Source organism: Sciurus vulgaris (assembly GCF_902686455.1).
Source record: "Sciurus vulgaris genome assembly, chromosome: 8".
Lineage (NCBI taxonomy): Eukaryota > Metazoa > Chordata > Mammalia > Rodentia > Sciuridae > Sciurus > Sciurus vulgaris.
The window spans coordinates 91,508,506-91,529,077 of record NC_136468.1 but is presented as its reverse complement, the minus strand read 5'-3'; the positions used below and the strand labels follow the sequence as shown (position 1 = coordinate 91,529,077).

Genomic DNA, 20,572 nt, shown 5'->3' with positions numbered 1-20,572 from the left:
CACTCTTGGAATCTTTACTGTAGGTAACAGTTCTTTGTAAAGCACACCAAACATCTTTTTGGAAGATAAGAAAATATATGTAGAAAGTTTTACCTAAATTAGAATTTCAGGAATTTCCTACGGTTCCCTGAGTTTTGATTTTTGTTCCCAATTCCCAAAGACTGAAAACACCGTGTCAAGGGTCAGAGAGAACCTTGGGTCATCTCATCATTTGTTCAACAATTATATATTGAGTGCTTGCTGTTTTTCAGGCACTGAGTTACTTTGAGAACATAGTAGTGAACAAGACAAAGTGACTACCTTAGGAAATTCATGTTTCAGAGGAGAGAAAGATGAACAAAAATGTCTAACACAATCTAATGTCGTGAAATTGTAAATCCAATGAAAAAAGTGAGGCAGAGGCAGAGTAGAGTGAGTGGCAGATGTTCTCTGGGAACTGCAACTGAAGGCCCAGCTGAAGAGCAGAGAACCAAGTCAGTAAGTACTTAAACAGAAAATGCTCAAGGGAATAATCTTCCAGGCAGTCTGGAGGCAGGACTATGCTTGCTATCTTAAAAACCCAGAGAGTCCCGAGTATCTGGAGTGTGCCAATTGAGGGGAAAGTCATGGGAAATGAGGGTGGAGGAAGGCAGGGGCCAGAACTGTAGGACTTGGCGAGTCACATGAAGCTCTTGAGTTTTCCTGTGTGTTTAGCTGGAGAGGAGATTGTGGTGGGTGGGGAGAGCATGGAGGCAGGGAGGACACTTAGGAGGCTACTGGTAGCTCAGGCCAGAGATGATGGTGGTTCAGACCTCAGAGATGGGGCAGATGGAAAGTGGTCCTATTAGAGACAACAGAAATCACTGAGAAACTACATGAGAGAAAGAGACATCAAGAATGGCTCCTGCTTTAAGGCCAAGCCTGGAGGTAAATGGTGGAGCCACTTCCATGAAGGGACAGACTGCAAGGAAAACACACCAGGGGAGAAAAATCAGTGGTTTGGCTATGACCACACTATGTTTGAGATGTCTGTTAAATGTTCAGATGCAGGTCTCGAGCAAACCGTTAGGTGTATGGGTCTGAAGCTTGGGAAAGACCTCAGGGTCTGAGACAGGGACATGGGGATCAGCAGCCTATGCATTAAGGACAAGGGCATGATTGAAGTTACTATATGAAGTTACTATACTATAAGTAAAGATGGAATAGAAGAGGAGGAGAGGGGAAGGAGAGGAAGGGATGGGATTCAGGTAACAAGATCTGGCACAATCCAACATTTGACTAGATCAGGAAAAGAACTGAGCCCAAAGACTGAGGAGTATGGGGGAGGGGAAACCCAGGAAAGGTGCTCTACAGAATGTCAAGTGAAGAAAATGGTTCAAGAAGAGGGAGCTGTCTGTCACCTCTGTCATCTGTGCTGAGACTGAGAAAGATGAAGGCTGAGAATGGAGCCACACAGTTGGCAGCTTTGAGGCCATTGGTTATCTTGACAAGAGTGATGTCAGTGAGTGGTGAGATGGAGGCCCTGACTGGATGAGGGCAAGAGAGAGTGGGGGGTGGCAGGGGGCGGGGTGCTGGGTGAGGCCCTGAGTTCGATCCTCAGCACCACATCAAAAAAATAAACAAATAAATAGACTAAAGATTAAATTCATTTTAAAGAGAGAGAGAGTGGGGGAGGAGGGGCTCCTTCCAAGCTGATGGTGCGAGTCAAATACAAAATCTCTTTTTAGTGAGCCTTTTCATATTTATTGACACAGCTGATACAATGCATCTCCTTACACAGTATTTTATACTTACCGCATATATTTTATCTGCTGTGATTTTTCCCCATACATTTGTGTTCTATTTTCTTTTTAAAAAATCAAATTTAGTACTAGAAGTATAGCTAGTGGCAGAACATTTGCCTAGCAGGAAGTTATCTAATTCTACTGGTTATCTTTCATGATACTTTTTTTCCCTTATGCTTTTACTCCTGATTTAGTTTTCAAGCTCTTACCATTTGGTTTGTAAATAGTTTCCTTTACGTCTCATTCAAGCCTGTTTGACAAAGAACCTTTCTCTTTGCCCTTCCCTTCTCCCATTTTTAGTTGCAACATTTTTTTATCAGGATGATGCTCATTTCTCTAATACAAAGATCAGACTGTTTTTTTCTTCTTAGGACTTAGTTGAAGAAAGAAAGTCACTGGAGGTGTGCCCTGGAAAGGTATATCTTGTCCCTGGCTTCTTCCTCCCTCCCTCCCTTTCTCCTTCCCAGCTGCCATGAGCTGACAGCTTTTTTCCACTGTGACTTTCTGCCATGATGCTCTGTCTCATCTCAGGCCCAGAACAATGGAACCAGCCAAACATAGACTAAAATCTCTAACTCCATGGGCCAAAACAAACCTTGCCTCCTCCAAATTGTCTGTGTCTGATATTTTAGTCATAGTGACGAAAAACTGATGAACGCAGCCAGATAATAAATATTTCCAGCATTGCAGGCATACAATCTCTGTTACAGGTCTAGCATTGCAGAGCATAAGCAGCCATGAACAATATGTAAGAGTATGGGTACGTGTTATAGTTTGAATCTTGAATGTCCCTGAAAGACATGTGTTAAAGGCATGGTCCCCAGTCTGTGGGGAGACTGTGGGACCTTTAAGAGATGGGGCCTAATTGGAAGAAGTGAGTTCACTGGGGACATGTCCTTGAAGGAGATGTTGGGACCCAGACCCCTTTCTCTCTCTCACTTTCTCCCTCTCTCTCTTTCTCTCTGTCTTTTCCCCAGTCATCATGAGGTAGACAATTCTCCTCCAGTATGTGCTCCTGCCATGATTTACTGTGCTGCCACAGGTCCAAAGGCAACAGAGCCAAGTGATCATGTACTGAAACCTCCAAAACTGTAGGCCAAAAAAACCCTTTGTTTCCAGTGCTGATCAACTTTTAAGTTGATCATCTCAGGTACTTTGTCACAGTGATGAAAAACTGATTGACATAGGATGGCTGTGTTCCAATAAAAATTTACTTACAAAAACAAGTAGTGTACCAGACTTTGCCCACAGGATATGCTTTGCAAACTCCTATCTTAAGATGGCAATAGGCCAGGAGGTGGAAAGGACCGTGCAAGAGAGGAGAGAAAAACTGGCTTGAGAGATAAGGGGACCCTGACAAACAAAGAGTCCTTGAAGCCTTCCAGGGTTGGAAACAAGGAAATTCACTGATGTTTTTTCACAGTTAACCTTTCAGGGAGAAGAATGTAGAAAGGTCTTTGCAAGACTCAGGGAGTAGCTCAATGGCAGAGCATTTGCTTAGCATGTGCAAGCTCCTAGGTTCAATTCCAGCACCACCAAAAAAAAAAAAAAAAAAAAAAAGGAGAGAGAGAGAGAAAAGAAAGCTTTGTATAGCTAGAAAGGTGTCTCTGTCATCTCAGGGTTGGCCTGCATCCATGCTGCTCAATTCAGCAGATGCTGCTGGCCAAATGCCAGCGTGTGGTCAGCTGAATGTGATTTGCTCATCCTGAAAACAGCAGGTATAGACAGCACTCTCTCAGTGCCATGGCAACCAGATCAAGGTTTGCTATAAGAGGAGGATCAGATCAGCCAGTGCATCCCTCCAGGCACTGATCCCTCAGTGTGTGCTGAGTCCTTTCAGAGCCAGACCCTGAGCCAAGTGCTTGGAATACAAAGAAGCAGCAACTCAAGTCCCTGTTTTTCAGGAGGAGACAGACGTGCACAGCAAACAGTGTCATATTTGATCAAGTACTTGATCAAATGAAAGAGTGCAAGAGGAGCTGAGAGTGGCTCCTTCTCTTTGGAAGGGAGAAACTGACCCCTTGGGCCTCGCTGAAAAACTGAGCATGAGCCTGAATTTTGGAGAATCAGCCAGAGTTGACCAAGAGGATGAATTGGGGGGTGGGAGTGAGAAAACAGAAGCTTGAACGCTGACAGCTTTGGTGAAGGGCAAGTGTGACCAGAGAACAGGATCTCCAGGGTGGGGGAGATGGGCATGGGGAGGCACCAGCAAGGTCATGCCAGACCTCTGCTGACACTGGCTTCATGGCTTCACTGACTTCCAACCTAGCCTAGTGCACACTCCAGTGGCATTTCCAGGCCACTGCTACTCCCTCCTTCTTTAAAAAAAAATCCTCTCTTGATACCATGATGATCATTGATATCACGAGGGCTCCATCTCCTGAAGTTTCTTCTGCACTTCTGCCTGCTCTTTCTCACTCTTCTCATTTATGCTGTCACTTCCTTAGGTTCTAGGCCTCTGCTTAGGTGTGTTAGGAACCCTGCATTTCACATGTCCATCTCCCTTGGTCTTCTCATATTGCACCTTCTCCTTCCACAAGATGGGCACCCTCTATGTGTTTGGGAGTGTGGCCTGCAGAATCTCAGTGTGGTAATCCCTATGGGAAGATGTCCCCTGTAGACATCTATCAATCCTAGGGACAGACTGGATTGCCAGTGGTTGGTCATGTGCCTACCAGAGACCCATCATTGTGACCTGAGTAACAGAGCAATATGATTTATGATGCAGGAAATGAGACTCCATGAGTGGCCCCATCAAAGACACAAGGAGGGGAAAGGCAGTCCCCAAAGACAGGAGGATCCAGCAGGAGGCAGGAACTATACAATAGAAATAATGAAGAACCTATGACAGAGGGTTAACCGGTAAGGGGAAAAGAAAACTCTAAAGAATACATGAGCATGTCTGTCATCCCAACAACTTGGGAGACTGAGGCAGGGGGATCACGAGTTCAAAAGCAACCTCAGCAACTTAGCAAGACCCTAAGCAATTTAGGGAGACCCTGTCTCTAAATAAAATATAAAAAGGGCTGGAGATGTGGCTCAGTGGTTAGGTGCCCCGAGTTCAATTCCTAGCACCAAAAAAATAAAAAGAAAAGAAAAGAATGGATGAACAGATGACTAAATAAAATAAAACATGGTACTACATACTATGGAATAGTACTCACAAAAAGGAATGAAATTCTGATACCTGCTACTGTATGGATGAAACTTAAAAACATCATGTTAAGTGAAATAAGCCAGACACAAAAGTGTAAATAGTGTATGATTTCACTCATACAAATTACCTAGAATTCACAGAACAGAGATTACCAGAGGCTGGGAAGAGGGGAGAATGGAGGGTTATCATTTAATGGGTATGGAGTTTCTCTTTGGGAGGATGGAAAAGTTTTGGAAATAGTGGTGATGACTGCACAACATTGTGAATGTTCTTCATGCTGCTAGATTGTGTACTTAAAGTAATTAAAGTGATAAATTTTATGTTATGAATGTTTTACTATAATAAAAATACACAGGAGTAGGGGATATAGGTTGCAGGCACAAGTTAGAACAGAAGCAAATCACCCCAGGAAGAAATCAGCTGGGAAAAGGCCCTCTCCAAGGATGAGAAAAGTGTGGCCACAGTCCCCGGAGAAGTCGGTGGAGGTGCAGAGGCAGGATGGCATCAGGACACCCATCCACAGGGTGCTGACCACACTCACTAAGAAGCTGCTCTGAGAAGAGCCAGTGGCACTGGCTTCACCTACAGTGTGCTGCTGAGACTCACTGGGAAGCCACTGCGGCTTCAGTAGGATTTGGCAGAAGCCTACCATGAGGACGCTGATAAATTTGATGGAGAGTTGGATGAGGTGCTGGCAGAACTCCCTAGGTGTGTTTCTGAACCCCCTAGGGGAAGAGCACCCCTGGGTGTCCCATGTGCCAATCAAGTACTGCAGGCACAAGAAGCAAGGAAAGGCACACCAGACTTGTCCCTCCAGCCCTGTCCCTCCAGAACCCTCCAGTGCTTACTATCCTGCCCACTAGCAAAGAAGCATATATAGGGTCCAGTTCCAGTATCACATCAGTTCAAGGGAGACTGGATTTGGAACTCAGAAATGATGAGTTCATGACTGTCACAGTCTACCCTTTTGGCTACTCAACTTCCATTTGACCCTCCTATACAAATCTGAGTTTCTGGACAACAAGAAACAAGTCCGTTATAACAGGGGAAAATATTCTTGCTCTTTCCCCCAAATGAGACAACACACAGTCCCAAGAGCCACTGTATCCTTATCTCCAGTTATATTAATTACTCCTTAAATTTGATCACACTTCCACCAAATATTCTTTTATTCAAAGATTAAATCATTAAGTGAACTTCCAACAAGTTGTATATAAACTAATAAAGGAAAGATAGACAATTTTGGCATTTTCCCATAATCCCTCTATCAATCTTGGGGAAGACTCTGATTGGCTCTGCTTGGGTCATGCATGTTAGAATTTGGGAAAGATCTGAGAATTTACTCATCTTACAATTTAATAAGTTAGCCTGTTAATATTTTCATGTATGTGGATGGGGAATATGAGTCTGGGTTGGAAACAAAGGTTTTTATTATTCATGACAGAGACAGATAAGAAAGGCTGTTGGTTTCCATTGGTTCCCCACACCTCCAAGTCTCATGAAGGGATGTGGAAGGGCTCTGGCAGATGCTGGGCATGCAGGTGTTCGTGTTGCAGTGAAGGAACAGTGAACCACACATCGTTTAATGGCAAGCAGTGAGCACGTTTGCTTTCTCTCTGGGGCAGGGTGATATTGCTTCACCATGGTTTTCTATTGCAATCACTTCTGTTGTGGATTCTAGGTACTTCATAAGAGTGAAATAATACATTATTCACACTTTTGTGTCTGGCTTATTTCACTTAACATGATGTTTTTATGTTTCATCCACATAGTAGCATGTATCAGGATTTCAATCCTTTTATGAGTAATAGTCCATAGTATGTAGTGCCCCGTTGTTTTTGTCCAGGCAAATAGCAGTCAGGGCCTTGTTTTCTTGTCATCCCCAAGCATTACAATCAGGGCCATGGTAGACTGCCTTCACAGAAATTCATCATCAGCCCTGTCTGACAGATTCTTGTCCAAATTCAAAATTTCCCATGTCAGCCACTCTGATTAATTTGAGCAACAGAGGCTAGAACCAACTCTGTTCAAAGATTCCTTTGGCACTTGAAATTAAGGCTACCAACAGCAGGACTTCAAGCCACACAGTAAGGTTGATCTCTAGTATCGGTCTCACCCATGTCCTTCAGGGTCCCAGGTTCAGCCAACTGTGAATAAGTCCCTGAGGAGACTAATGGCTCTTATTTCAGACAGTCACAATGTCATGTAATGCCACTCTAGCATCCATTACAACCCACTCAAGGGACAGACTGACATTTGGTATCATTGATAGTAATTAGAGTAGGCAATAAAGGGACCCCAAAACTCCATCTCCAATGAAAAGACATTCTGTGGTGGTCCCTTCTTTCTCACGTACAAATATACAATTCAAAGGGGCATAGGTTATACTCCTTTGAGATTTATTGTTAAACTTTGTTTGGTTCACCATTACATTGGTGCTATGGGCTAGATCTGGGACAACCCTCCAAAGCCCATGTGTTGAAATTTCAGTCCCCATCACAGCAATGTTCAGAAGTGGGGCTTTTAAGAAGCATTGGATCATGAGGGCTCTGACCTCCATTGATAGCTGAATGCACTATTGGAAGGTAGTGGAAACTGTAGGCAGGTGGGGCATGATTGGAGTAAGTAGGTCACTGGAGGTATGCCCTTGGACTATACCTGGCCCTTCCCCTTCCCTCTGCTTTCAGGGTGCCATGATCTATTCTTCTTTTCTCTGCCACATCCTTCCACCTTCTGCCTTGCCTCAATTCCCAGAGCAATGGAACCAGACAACCAGGGTCTGAAACCTCTGACATCATGAGCCAAAATAAAGCCTTCCTTCTCTAAATTGTTTGTGTCAGGTATTTTGGTCACAGAAATGAAAAGCTGACTCACACAATTGGCTTGGTTAAGTATGATGGTTAATTTTATGTGTCAACTGAACCAGGCCATGGTATTGACATATTTGGTCTATCATTATTTTGGAGTGTTTTTAGGTGAAATTTACATCTAATTTGGTGAGCTTTGAGTAAAGCAAATCACCCTCCATGACGTGATTGGAACTTATCCAATCAGTTGAAGGCCTGAGTAGAACAAAAGACCCTCCACAAATAGGAGGGAATTCTGCAGCAGATGGCCCTCAGACATGAACTGCAACACTGTCTCCAGCCCCCGGCCTACCCTGTAGATTTTGGGCTTGGCCAGCATCCATAATTTGTGAGCCAATTCCTTTGGAGAATCCTGACTAATGCATTAAATCACATGGACAGTGTCACTGAGTTCCTGCAGCCTTAACTACTACATAAGGCATAAATTAAGTTCACCTGGCATCAGGAGGAGCACATGAAATTGTATCATTCAGTTTAGAGCAGAACTGTTCTCATCCCTGTGTTTGAACAGTAGAGAGTTAGGGAAGGGAGACGTGTTCAGGAGCTATTGATGGCTTCAAGTACAGAAGAGTTCGGGACCTGCCATGTCCATGTGAACTTTCCTGGGCTTAGTGGGCAAGGGAAGCATTCACTGCACTCCTCCCCACAGCTTGTACTTCCCAGGGTCTAGGGTGTGCCTCCTCAGAGCCTGGGATTATTGTTCTCCTCCCCAATCACCACAAAATTATCATGTCCTGTCCCAGTACCTGTAACTTCACCTTTCCTTCCATCTACAACATGCCCGGACCTTTTATTTTTCCCCATAAGCTCAAGAGTGAGGGTATAACAGGGACTAAGAGAAACTGCCTTTGACTTCTCACTTGAACCTGCAGATGCCCAATGAGTAACTAAAAGCAGAATAAAGTTGGCATCTCTGCCTCCATTTTCTATCTGTCTCCTTTATTATCTTGAACTTGAGGTCAGTTTCCTGCTCAACTCTGAACGTAGTCATGCTGACCATTTAAGGAGCTGAAGCTGGAAATCTGCCCCCTTTAAGATGAAGACACCAAGATAAGAATAACTAAGATATTTTCAAGATTTTCAAGGACATTGAATTGCCAGCTTTTTCAGTGTCTTTTTATAGCTCTCTAGAGTGGCACCTAGAAGTCTCCAGTCAATGCCTTATATTTTCTAGGAACAAAGGAGCCTTGCAGGCAGATCCACCCAGGATGAGACTGTCCCCCTAAACAATTTGCACCCCCTTTCCAGGATCACAGGTCTGATAGCTAAACCTCCTGTGCAGCACATGGAGACACCCCTAAGGACTTCTCCTGAGCCCTCTGGCAGAACCAGAAGTGAGACAATAATCAACCAGACCATAGTTTAACCAAGCCTTCTTCATGCTGCATACCTCTTTCTCCCTATCCCTAATTTTCCTCTGTTTGAACCCAAAGCTCATGTCAGAACCCTGAAGATGGGGCTAAGATGCTTGATCTCACTTATCTTCCATATATGACATATTGGTTAATCCTCTTTTCCTGCTTGTCATTATTATTTTTTTCCTTTGGGTTGTGTAGGGTAGGGAGTTGCTGGACCTGATTTGTGGGGACCCTCAGAGTTGGGCCTCTAGCCTAGGTAACTCCTGCAGCAAGAGTAACAAATCTGCTTTCGCGGCATTTAGAAACCCATGACAGTGGCTCTATGGGCCACTGCAGGAAGATTCAGAGCACTGCATTCAACCAACTGGTCAGTGTCTTCATGGTCTGGGACCACTTCAGTTCAATAAAAACATCTAGGTGGCTGAATCAGAATTCAGATCAGAAACTCTAGGGCCATTTTGGGCTAGGCTGCCTCTGGAAAGCATGTATATACCAATCTGGACTGGTGCTGCTTTTAAGGGAAAATAAGAAACAACACACCCAGGAATGGCCAGGGTAGAGTCCTAATTTTTCAACATAGATTTATATAACTCTCCACCCCTTGTCAGCAGTGTCTTGGTTATTCCTTAGAAAGTGACCCAAAGGGAAATAATCCCTTACTGGGGATGGCCATATTCAGTCATTGTTATTCTGCTCTGGGGGCTTAACCAACAGACATTCACTTTCTCACAGTTCTAGAAGCTGAAATCCATGGTCAGGGCCCTGGCAGACTTGGTGCCTGGTGAGGGCCTTCTTCCTAGTTTGTGGATGACCACCTTCTCACTGTCCTCACGTGGACTTTCCTCTGTGCCCCGTCCCTGACTCTCTGTTGTCTCTCCCTCTTCTTATAAGGGCACCAGTCCTATCAGATCAAGGTCCCCCGAGTCCTTATGACTTCATATAACCTTAATGAACTCCCTAATGGCTTGTCTCAAAATATGCAGTCACATTGCAGGTTAGAACGCAACACATGAATTTTGGGAGGACACAATTCAGTCCATGACACTGACCAAGATGTTTTATCAAGGAGCATGCACCAGGAGGAGGTGATGGGAGTGAGACTGGAAATCTTTTAAAATTACTCGTAAGGAGATGGTTCAATGCCTGAAAGACCTCATGCCTGTGGGTGGGAGGAATCAAGGAAAGCTCACCATATACCTTGACTATGGGCCCTTTGTTGGGTGACTTTACAATGAAAGGTGCATTATTGACTGTAGACAGTCTGCTGAAAAGCTGAAAATAAGACCGTATTCTTCCAAGAGCTGTGGGGTATGACCAGTGTCAGGCATGGCTTCTGTCTTCCCAGTCCCAGAATAGAGCCCAGCCCATCTTGGGTACTTAATAAATTAACGAACACTGGGTTTCTTAACCTTTCTTCTATATACACCCTTTGTTTGTTTGTTTAAACAGTTTTTCTCTAACTCTATTTTCAACAGGGTTGTTTCTCCTTTGGGTCATGGGAGAAGAGGTGTCTCCAAAGAAGGGTCCAAGAAATTCACCCAGAGAAAGGGAAGCTCAACTCAGGATCACTAGAATTCTTGGCATCCATGAAGGAACCACACCAGTCAGAAACCTGATCAGAGGTTTATTTAGGAAAGTAGGTTAACACCATCAAGGGATAATGCAGGCCATCTTGAGGGTGAGGATGTGTTTGGGGGTTCCTGGCTCTTATTTTAAAGGAAACTTGGTGAGGGGTGGGTATGGAAAGGTATGTAGGAATGATATCAGTCTGGTGATCCCAAGAGGGTCTGATCAATCTCAGAACTCTTAGGCTGATGTGTTCCTCATAATCTAATCAGTAGATAGCACTGGAAAGTTTCCTAAATCATGGGTTCCTCAAGATATTATATCTCAGGGGCTGGGGTTGTGGCTTAGTGGCACATGTGAAGTATTGGGTTGGATCCTCGGCACCACTTAAGAATAAATAAATAAAAAAGGTATTGTGTCCATCTAGAACTAAAAAAAAATTTTTAAAAAGCTATCATATCTCTCTTTGCTTAATCTATTTATGGGGGTTAATTAAGAGTGCACAGGTAGATTTACAGATTTTCTAGGAATTTAAGAATAATAGGGCTGGAAAGAGACTGGTTAGGGATTGAGGGACGTAGAAAAGTGTGGAAAACCGCTGAATTAAAATCTTATTTCCTTGTCTTTCTTTTCTATCTTCTTTCTACCTCTTATTTCTTCCGTCCTACCTCACTTGTTGACATCCATGTTTCTGAGGGACTCTACCTCAGTGTGGCTCAGCTATAATTATCTTGAACTCCCATTCAGATTCAAATTCCCTGGAAAAAGAGTCTCATGACTATTAATAATATGAGGAAAAAGCCGCCATGGTGGCACACACCTGTTATCCCAGCTACTCAGAAGGCTGAGGGGGAGGATGGCAAGTTTGAGGCCAGCCTGGGCAACTGAGGAAGACATTGTCTCAAAGTTTTTTTTTTTTTTTTCAGGTACTGGGTACTCAGGGTGAACTCAAGAGCACTCAACTGCTGAGCCACATCCCCAGCCCTTTTTTTTTTTTTATTTCAGTGACAGGATCTCACTGAGCTGCTTAGGGCCCCAGCCCTTTTTTTGTATTTCAGTGACAGGATCTCACTGAGCTGCTTAGGGCCTCGCTTAGTTGCTGAGGCTGGATTTGAACTCACAGTCCTCCTGCTTTAGCCTCCAAGCTTCTGGTATTACAGGCCTGTGCTGCTGCACCTGGCTAAAGATATAATTTTTAAGAGGGCTGGACGTGGCTCACTGGTAGAGTGCTTGCACAAGGCCCTGGCTTTCACCCCCAGTAGCACAAAATGATAATAACAATAATGCGAAAACTACTGGTGGTGAAGATCAATGATAGAGCGCTGGCCCAGCGTGCATGAAGCCCTGGGTTTGATCCCCAGCACCTCAAAATAATAAACAATAACAATCTGAGGAAAGAACTAAACTATGTCCACTGCTAAGGGCTAATTCATCTATTTTGCTTTTGCTTTTGTGGAAGAAACACTAGACAATGTTGTGCTGGGTTTGTCCTTCTAGCCAGTAACCCTGTGTCCTTTACCCATGGGTTAAAAAATAGTCACCCTCTTCCTTGTGCATTTCTGTGTAAGATATATCTCTGAAATGACTATTTCATTTTAAAACCCTCTGCATCATCTAAGCTGTCTTGGCCCTTAGATTTTCATTTAGCTACTATAAAGATTTGATCTCACCTCAAGGATCCCATTCTACCCCTGCTGGGGCTCCAGTGAAATGCTCTCTGGAAACCTGCCGAAAACCAATTCAGCTGTCTAAAAGGAATTCATCTAGGGAGAGTTTGGAGAGGACTCAATTAATTGGGTGAAAGGATTACAAATTAGATCTAAGTGAGGAAAAAGGGTTCTTGAAAGAAAAAAAGATGTTTAGTTCCAATGAGAAACTGAAACCTGAAGCAATCACCTTGGGAATTTTGTTCAAGAAATGAGTATTGACTACCTACTGTGTGTCAAGTGATGTACTTAATGTTAAAGATTCCATAGCCAGGTACAGTGGCATACGCCTGTAATCCCAGAGGCTCAGGAGGCTGAGGCAGGAGAATCGAGAGTTCAAAGTCAGCCTCAGCAAAAGCGAGGCACTAAGCAACTCAGTGAGATCCTGTCCCTAAATAAAATATAAAAAGGGCTGGGGATGTGGCTCAGTGGCCAAGTTCCCCTAAGTTCAATCCCTGGTTAATCACCCCCTCCAAAAAAGTTAAAGATTCCAAATTAGATAAGACAGGCCCAGCCTGGGGAGCTCATTGAGCAATGAAGAACATACTGTAATGTTTCAGGTGAATCTGCAAAAACTGAGATCAATAATCTGTACTTTAATTGCTTTTTAAATGATTATTAAAACAATGCTTATTGAAGGGAATTTGAAAAACAAAGAAGACATTAAAAATCATCTTTGATTTTGGCACTAGAACAACCATTGTAAACAATCTTACCTTTTTTGTGGGTCTATATGGTGATAATAAGCACTAACATGGATTTAACATATTCCACACATCAGGGACCACGCTAGACTCTCATTTAAACTCATCAGCCCTATGAAGTAGGTACCATCATGATCCTCATTTTACAGAAGAAAAAACTGAGGCTTTGAGAGATTAATCTGCCCAAATTTTCATAGCTAGTGAGTGGCAGAGGTGGGCTTTCTGGAATTCTGTCATATTCCCAAAGTCTCAGCCAGCCAGGGATGAAAAGAACAAGCAGCAACGCCTATGTCTTTCAAGGGACAGTTCTGAGCAGGCCCAGCAGCCATGACTCAAATTTGGCTTTCAGAGGACTGTCTGAAACCTAGGAGAGACAAGGGCTGACAAAACCATATCCTAAACAAACAAACAAACAAACACAAAACTGATCTCTTAAGAACTCTCAACAGTGGCTCCAAGGGGAGAAAGACGGCTCGGTCGCTCTGGGAGAAGGTATCATGCAGGGGCCTACTAATGTAGTGCTGCCACCTGGTGGAAATGGTGGTGTAGAACACCGCGTCCTGCAAGACCTACCCAGAGAAACTCTGAGATGGGGAGGAAATGTTTGGAAGTTTCCAAGAACTGAAAGTCTTGCATTAGCACATGGGAACAAGAGTTACAACTGCTACTGTGATCCCCTACCGCTCCCCACATCCTGACAAGTCTCAAAGAAAGAGATTATATATTTCACCCGTACTTTTTTTTTTTTTTTTTTTTTTTGGCAGTGCTGGGAATTAAACCCAGGGTCTTGCACACAGGCATGCTAGACAAACACTACACTACACCAAGCTATGCCTCCAGCTCTCCTGTACTCTTAAAAACATGTCTTCTTCTATACTTTGCTCTAATGAAATTACTTCTGATGTTTAAATACCTTAAATACCTAGTAGGTGACAGTATATGATACACTTGGTCATTTTCAGGAATTATTTGACCAGCATAAAAAATCTATAAAGAAGCACAGAGTAAATGATCAAAAAGTGCTGTGATTAGGTTTGTGCATTTTATCTTGTTCCTTGGGCATGAGGACAGGAATTACATCTGCATTAATTACATCTCATTAATCTTATGAATTATTTCTCATTAATTACATCTGCATTAATGAGATTGAACTTTTCGAATAAAAAATGTATATCAGACAGATGGAAACTCTAAGTATAAAGATTTTGCAATCTGGACCGTCTGTCAAAGATAAATAAAAAATTTATTTATCTAAATTTTTATCTGATCCAGGGTGTCTGTGAGATTAGATACATGCTGGAAGACTCAAGTATTTAAGCTAGAGTCCAGGTACTGGTTTTGAGGACTCTATCCCCTTTGAAATATTAGGCAAGATGAAATGTACGTAAGTGTGTACCTCTTCTGGGGAGGGTTTGGGGGTTTATCAGCTCTTTCAAATGGTCTGTACCCAAAGAAAAGTTTCAAAAACATTGCCAGGGGCCCTTTAGGGAGTCCTGGAAATCATGGTGTTCTCTACAGTTGGACAACATTACATGCATTATTATTATTATTTATGATTAAAATAATTATCTTCCAAGCTGATTTGAAATAATTCATTTTTAAAGAAGTTCTCTTTTGGGATTGGCACAGCCTGTACTGAGGAATCACAGTAGTAGTGAAGGGTTTGACCAAGTCAAGTGAACCCTGCAGCTGATAGCCCAACAGGCCGATCACTGTGAGGCTGCAGTAAGATAATCAAAGGCCAAATAGGAGCCCCATGTTCTAAACTTAAGCCTGCCCATGATAGCTTGGCGACTTTAGGGAATTGATCTCCCTGGCCCTCAGTTTCCCTAACTGAAACTGCCTGATGCTATGATTTTAAAGTTTCTTTTCGTCATTAGCATTCAATGACTTAGAAGGACAGTTCTCAAGTTTTTTCATTTTTAACCATCATAGGTTTCTGAAGATCCTCTTTGGCCTCTCCATGAACTTGTAAGTTCTAGGGTGTCCAAGGAGCACAGTTTGAAAATTAATATCTCAGGATAATCATGTAAATCATGGAATTGAGAGGGCAACTCACATTATTTTTTTTTCATTTTTTTAATTTATTTTTATTGTAAACAAATGGGATACATGTTGTTTCAGTTTCAGTTTGTACATAGAGTAACAGCATACATTTGCATATTCATATATTTACATAGAGTAATGATATTTGATTCATTCTGTTATTTTTTTCCTTCCCCCCACCTCTCTTTTCCCTCTATACAGTCCCTCCTTCCTCCATTCTTGTCCCCCTCCCACCCCCCATTAAGTATCATCATCCGCTTATCAGTGAGATCATTCCTCTTTTGGATTTTTGAGATTGGCTTATCTCACTTAACATGATATTCTCCAATTTCATCCATTTGCCTGCAAATGCCATAATTTTATTATTCTTTATACCTGAGTAATATTCCATTGTGTGTGGGTGTATATATAATGGATATATATATATATACATATATATATATATATATATATATCCATTCATCAATTGAAGGGCATCTAGGTTGGTTCCATAGTCTCGCTATTGTGAATTGAGCCGCTATGAACATTGATGTGGCTGTATCTCTGCAGTATGCTGATTTTAAGTCCTTTGGGTATAGGCCGAGGAGTGGGATAGCTGGGTCAAATGGTAGGTCCATTCCAAGTTTTCTAAGGAATCTCCACACTGCTTTCCAGAGTGGCTGCACTAATTTGCAATCCCACCAGCAATGGATGAGTGTACCCTTTTCCCCACATCCTCTCCAACACCTGTTGTTGCTTGTATTCTTGATAATCGCCATTCTAATTGGGGTGAGATGGAATCTTAGTGTAGTTTTGATTTGCATTTCTCTTATTACTAAAGATGTTGAACATTTTTTCATATATCTGTTGCTTGCTTGTACATCTTCTTCTGTGAAGTGTCTATTCATTTCCTTAGCCCATTTGTTGATTGGGTTATTTGTATTCTTGGTGTAGAGTTTTTTGAGTTCTTTATAGATTCTGGAAATTAGTGCTCTATCTGAAGTATGAGTGGCAAAGATTTTCTCCCACTCTGTAGGCTCTCTCTTCACATTGCTGATAGTTTCCTTTGCTGAGAGAAAGCTATTTAGTTTGAATCTATCCCAGTTATTGATTTTTGCTTTTATTTCTTGTGCTATGGGAGTCCTGTTAAGGAAGTCTGATCTTAAGCCAACAAGGTGAAGGTGTGGACCTACTTTTTCTTCTATAAGATGCAGGGTCTCTGGTCTGATTTCAAGGTCCTTGATCCATTGTGAGTTGAGTTTTGTGCAGGGTGAGAGATAGGGGTTTAGTTTCATTCTGTTGCATATGAATTTCCAGTTTTCCCAGCACCATTTGTTGAAGAGGCTATCTTTTCTCCATTGCATATTTTTGGCCCCTTTGTCTAGTATGAGAAAATTGTATTTATTTGGGTTTGCGTCCATGTCCTCTATTCTGTACCATTGATCTACCTGTCTATTTTGGTGCCAATACCATGCTGTTTTTGTTACTATTGCTTTGTAGTATAGTTGAAGTTCTGCTATTGTGATACCCCCTGTTTCATTCTTCTTGCTAAGGATTGCTTTAGCTATTCTGGGTTTCTTATTCTTCCAGATGAATTTCATGATTGCTTGCTCTATTTCTGTGAGGTACGTCATTGGGATTTTAATTGGAATTGCATTGAATCTGTATAGCACTTTTGGTAGTATGGCCATTTTGACAATATTAATTCTGCCTATCCAAGAACATGGGAGATCTTTCCATCTTCTAAGGTCTTCCTCAATTTCTTTCTTCAGTGTTTTGTAGTTTTCATTGTAGAGATCTTTTACCTCTTTGGTTAGACTGATGCCCAAGTATTTTTTTTTTTTTTTTTTGAGGCTATTGCAAATGGAGTTGTTTTCCTCATTTCCCTTTCAGTTGTTTTGTCGCTTGCGTATAAAAATGCTTTAGATTTATGTGTGTTGATTTTATAGCCTGCTATTTTGCTGAATTCATTGATGAGGTCTAGAAGTTTTCTGGAGGAGGTTTTTGGATCCTCTAAATACAGAATCATGTCATCCGCAAATAGTGACAGCTTAAGTTCCTCTTTTCCTATTCGTATCCCTTTAATTTCTTTAGTCTGCCTAATTGCTCTGGCTAGAGTTTCGAGGACAATGTTGAATAGAAGTGGTGAAAGAGGACATCCCTGTCTTGTTCCTGTTTTTAAAGGGAATGGTTTCAGTTTTTCTCCATTAAGAATGATGTTGGCCATGGGCTTAGCATAAATAGCCTTTACTATGTTCAGGTATGTTCCTACTATCCCTATTTTTTCTAGTGTCTTGAGCATGAAGGGGTGTTGTATTTTGTCAAATGCTTTTTCTGGGTCAATTGAAATAACCATATGATTCTTATCCTTAAGTCTATTGACATGATGGATTACGTTTATTGATTTACAAATGTTGAACCATCCTTGCATTCCAGGAATGAACCCCACTTGATCGTGGTGCACAATTTTCTTAATATGTTTTTGGATACGGTTTGCAAATATTTTGTTAAGGATCTTTGCATCTATATTCATCAAGGATATTGGTCTAAAATTTTCTTTCCTTGATGTGTCTTTTCCTGGTTTGGGTATGAGGGTGATATTAGCTTCATAGAATGAGTTTGGTAGGGTACCCTCCTTTTCTATTTCCTGGAATACTTTGAGAAGTATTGGAATGAGTTCTTCTTTGAAGGTCTTGTAGAACTCGGCTGAGAATCCATCTGGTCCTGGGCTTTTCTTGGATAGTAGATTTTTAATGACTTCTTCTATTTCATTGATTGATATTGATCTGTTTAAATCATGTATGTCTTCCTGGTTCAGTTTGGGTGGAGCATATATCTCTAGAAATTTGTCAGTGTCTTCGGTACTTTCTATTTTGTTGGAATACAGATTTTCAAAGTAGCTTCTCATTATGTTCTGTATCTCAGTGGTGTCTGTCTTGATATTTCATTTTGCCTCATGTATTTTAGTAATTTGAGTCTTCTCTCTCCTCTTTGTTAGTGTGGCTAGAGATTTATCTATTTTATTTACTTTCTCAAAGAACCAACTTTTTGTTATGTCAATTTTTTGAATAGTTTCTTTTGTTTCAATTTCATTGATTTCAGCTCTGATTTTAATTATTTCCTGTTTTCTACTACTTTTGCTGTTATTCTGTTCTTCTTTTTCTAGGGCTTTGAGCTGTAATGTTAGGTCATTTAATTGTTGACTCTTCATTCTTTTCTGGAATGCGCTCCATGCAATGAATTTTCCTCTTAGTACTGTTTTCATAGTGTCCCAGAGATTTTGGTATGTTGTATCATCATTCTCATTGACCTCTAAGAATTTTTTAATCTCCTCCCTGATGTTTTTTGTTACCCATGTTTCATTCAATACATATTATTTAGTCTCCAAGTCTTGGAGTAATTTCCTTTTTTTATTTTGTCATTGATTTCTACTGTCAGTCCATTATGATCTGATAGAACACAAGGCAGTATCTCTATTTTTTTGCATTTCCTAAGGGCTGCTTTGTGGCATAACACATGGTCTATTTTTGAGAAGGTTCCATGTGCTGCTGAGAAGAAAGTGTATCCGCTCTTTGATGGATGGAATGTTCTATATATGTCTATTAAGTCTAGGTTATTGATTGTGTTATTGAGTTCTATGGTTTCTTTGGTTGGATTTTGTCTGGAAGATCTATCTAGTGGTGACAGCGGTGTGTTAAAGTCACCCAGAATTATTGTGTTGTGGTCTACGTGATTCTTGAAATTGAGAAGGATTTGTTTGATGTACAGGGATGCACTATTGTTTGGGGCATAAATATTTACTATCATTATGTCTTCCTGATTTATGCTTCCCTTAAGCAGTATGAAATGTCCTTCTTTATTCCTTCTGACTAACTTTGGCTTGAAGTCCACTTTATTTGATATAAGGATGGAAACCCCCGCTTTTTTACTGAGTCCACGTGTGTGGTAGGTTTTTTCCCATCCTTTCACCTCTAGTCTGTGGATGTCTTTTTCGATGAGATGAGTCTCTTGCAGGCAGCATATTGTTGGGTCTTTCTTTTTAATCCATTCTGCCAGTCTGTGTCTTTTGATTGAGGAGTTTAGGCCATTAACGTTCAGGGTTATTGTTGAGAAATGATTTGTATTCCCAGTCATTTGGCTTATTTTTGGTTTTTAAGTTGGCTTGGTTTCTCCTTTGAGTGGTTTTTCTCCAAGGTAGTTCCTCTCTTTGCTGACCTCCATTGTTGTTTTTCATTTCCTCCTCACAGAATATTTTGTTGAGAACATTCTGTAGTGCAGGCTTTCTATTTGTAAATTCTTTTAACTTTTGTTTATCATGGAAGGATTTTATTTCATCTTCAAATCTGAAGGTTAGTTTTGCTGGGTATAGGATTCTTGGTTGGCAACCATGTTCTTTCAGAGCGTGAAATATGTTGGTCCAGGCCCTTCTAGCTTTTAGAGTCTGGGTTGAGAAGTCGGCTGCTATTCGTATTGGTCTCCCCCTATATGTAATCTGATGCTTTTCTCTCATGGCCTTCAAAATCCTATCTTTCTTTTGAATGTTAGGCATTTTCATTATAATGTGCCTTGGTGTGGATCTGTGCATTCGGTGTTCTGTAAGCCTCATGTATTTGATATTCCATTTCATTCTTCAGGTTTGGGAAATTTTCTGATATTATTTCATTGAATAGGTTGTTCATTCCTTGGTTTGTATCTCTGTGCCTTCCTCAATCCCAATAATTTTTAAATTTGGTCTTTTCATGATGTCCCATAGTTCTTGGAGATTCTGTTCATGATTTCTTACCATCTTCTCTGTTTGGGTGACTTTATATTCAAGATTAAATATTTTGTCTTCATTGTCTGAGGTTCTGTCTTCCAAGTGGTCTAGTCTGTTGGTGATGCTTTCCATTGAGTTTTTTATTTGGTTTATTGTCTCCTTCATTTCAAGGATTTCCATTTGGTTTTTTTTTTTTTTTTTTTTTTTTTTTTTTTGAGAATCTCTATCTCTTTTTTGAAATGATCTTTTGCTTCCTGCAGGTGCTCTTTCAGCTTATTGGTATTATCATTCATTGCCTGCATTTGCTCTCTTATCTCATCCTTTGCTTCACGAATCATCTTAATCATGTATAATCTGAAGTCCTTTTCTGACATTTCTTCTAACATACTGTCATTGGATTCTATTACTATAGAATCTAGATTTGTTTGGATCATTTTCCTCCCTTGGTTTTTCATGTTGTTCATGTATCTTCCCCTCTAGCAGTGCAGATCTGGGGTATTGCAGATTTCCCCCTATAGGCTTATAATGGCCCTATAGGTTTCCAAAACCCTTTCTTTAAGGGGAGATCAATATTAGCAGTGCCCATATCAGACACTATGCAATCCTAGACCAAATAGCCCCTACGGGGACAATAACAAAATTGTCATAATAAACAAAATGAGTTCAAATG

At 41.3% G+C, this 20,572-nt stretch overlaps 1 long non-coding RNA gene across 2 annotated transcripts in view; it reads left to right on the top strand.

The window, feature by feature from the left end:
* Positions 1-726: 726 nt before the first annotated feature.
* The window catches only part of LOC306667825, a 48,129-nt gene continuing 28,283 nt past the window's right edge, over positions 727-20,572 (top strand). The window contains exons 1-2 of one of the 2 annotated variants that reach the window (XR_013765653.1): positions 727-906; positions 2,135-2,179. This is a non-coding gene — a long non-coding RNA (uncharacterized lncRNA). The remainder of the gene's footprint in view (positions 907-2,134; positions 2,180-20,572) is intronic. The other variant, XR_013765652.1, reaches the window with a different exon arrangement.